Here is a 2313-nt window from a genome sequence, read left to right as displayed (position 1 = left end):
CACCTTGAGTGTTTAACGCTGGCACTGGGTCAGAAAAACACATTCTCAAATGTAAAATAAACAAGGCACATGTTGTGCTCAACTCGCTTCCAGCTTGCTAATGACTGCTAATGATGGAAACCCATTCAAGGACTGTGGTTGGTTTTCTCCCTTCCTTTTTTCCCCATTGCAAGGGTTAACTGCAATTCCTGGCATGTTTGATCAAGTGAAACTCCTCCCTGGCTCAGAAAACGCCTACTTTTCTCCAAAGAGCCTGTTGGCTGCTTGTGCTGAATTCCACACACTCGTCAAGATGTCCTTCTGGGTGGCAGTCGTGGTTGCCTTGGTGGCAGGTCTTTTGGGGGCCCTGTACCTGATGGGCTTCTTCCGCCAAAGACGACCCAATGAACCCCCCTTGGACATGGGACTCATTCCCTGGCTTGGACACGCATTGCACTTCCAAAATGACAATCTGGATTTCCTGCAAAGCATGCAGAAGAAACATGGGGACATCTTCACCACCTTGATTGCAGGACAGTACTTCACCTTCTTGATGGACCCGTTGTCTTTCGGTGCCATCATCAGGGAAGCCCGAAGCAAACTGGACTTTATTTCGTTTGCAGCTCAGTTGGTCCTCAGGGTGTTTTGATTTGAGGCCTCCCATGACACTCACAAGATCGTTGAAGTCTCCAGCGCGAAACATCTGAAGGGAGAGGGTCTGGTGGTGATGACCCAAGCCATGATGGATGCTTTACAGGCTGTCTTACTCCAGTGGCAAGAAAACTCAAAAGAGGATCCAAAGTCCTGGAAAGAAGACGGGTTGTTCCACTTCTGTTACAACACGGTCTTCAGAGCTGGGTATCTGGCTTTGTACGGCACCGAACCAGCTAAAGGTGAAAACCAGAAAGAAAAGGTGAAACGAAAAGATCAGCATCTTCAGAAGCACTGAAGAGGTGTACATCGAATTTCGCAAATATGACAAGCTCCTTCCGCGTCTATCGTACACCTTGTTGACCCCGTGGGAGTGGGGCCAAGTGAAGAACCTCTGGAACTACTTCTGGCAGGTGCTTTCGGTGAAGAACGTCTACCAAAAGGACAACATCAGCCGGTGGATCAGTGACCAGGCTCAACAGCTGTCCGAAAGTGGGATTTCAGAAGAGATGAGAGACCGGTTCATGTTCCTGCTCCTTTGGGCTGCTCAAGGTAACACTGGTCCAGCTTCCTTCTGGCTTCTGGAGTACCTGATGAAACATCCCAAAGCCATGGAAGAGGTCAAGAAGGAGATCCTGGAGGTGCTGAAGAAGTCAGACCAAGAGGTGACTTCCCGTGAGAAGCCTTTGAACGTCACCAAGGAGATACTAAACCAAACGCCCATCCTGGACAGTGCTGTGGAGGAGACCCTGAGGTTGGTGACGGCACCATTGTTGATCCGGGTGGTTTTACAAGACATGGACTTGAAGCTCCACAACGGGAAGACCTACCTGCTGCGTAAAGGTGACAAAATTGCCCTCTTTCCTTACCTCTCGACCCACATGGACCCTGAAATCCATCTTGAGCCCCAGGTCTTCAAATACGACCGTTTCCTTAGCCAAAACGGCAACAAAAAGGAATTTTTTAAGAATGGAGAGAAGGTGAAATATTTCACCATGCCTTGGGGAGCTGGGACCTCCATGTGTCCCGGCCGCTACTTTGCCACCAATGAAATTAAGCTTTTTGCCTTCCTGATGCTGGCTTGTTTTGATCTGGAACTGATCAATCAGCAGGAGGAGATCCCTCCCATCAACAAGACCCGCTATGGGTTTCGGGTGATGCAACCCATGAACGACGTCCAATTTAGGTACCGATGCCGGTGCTAAAGGCTGAGGCTGCCATCCGCACATGATGATCCAAGATAACCAGGGAGATTTCACCGGTGAAATGATTTATGTCTATGTAATTGAATCACTCTCCCTCTCTCTCCCTCCCTCTCTCTCTCTCTGTCTCTCTCTGTCTTTCTGTCTCTCTGTCTCTCTCTCACTGTTTTAACCCTTTCCTTTATTTGTGCACACTTAGCTTGCACACGATAATCGAGTATAACCAGGGGTCTGTCACTGGTGAACTAATTTATCTCTATATTATGGAATCAAACTCTGTGTCCTTGTGTGTGTGTGTGTGTGTGTGTGTGTGTGTAACTCCTTTTCTTTTTGCACACTTAGCTTTCACACGATAATCTAGGATAACCAGGGATATCTCAACAGTGAACTGTTTATCGCTATGTTATGGAAGCAGTCTCTCTCTCTCTCTCTCTTTCTCTCTCTCTCTCTCTCTCTCTCTCTCTCTGATACCTTCCTTTCT

General features: G+C 48.1%; 1 pseudogene across 1 annotated transcript; it reads left to right on the top strand.

The window, feature by feature from the left end:
* The first annotated feature begins 292 nt into the window (after positions 1 to 292).
* On the top strand, positions 293 to 2080 carry LOC308678351 (7-alpha-hydroxycholest-4-en-3-one 12-alpha-hydroxylase-like; annotated as a pseudogene). Its single transcript has one exon. The product of its transcript is annotated as a 7-alpha-hydroxycholest-4-en-3-one 12-alpha-hydroxylase-like (transcript).
* Positions 2081 to 2313: the final 233 nt, after the last annotated feature.

The sequence above is a fragment of the Vipera berus genome (assembly GCF_964194415.1).
Source record: "Vipera berus genome assembly, chromosome: Z".
Classification (NCBI taxonomy): domain Eukaryota; kingdom Metazoa; phylum Chordata; class Lepidosauria; order Squamata; family Viperidae; genus Vipera; species Vipera berus.
The sequence above is the reverse complement of the archived record's forward strand: the minus strand, read 5'-3'. Positions and strand labels throughout refer to the sequence as shown.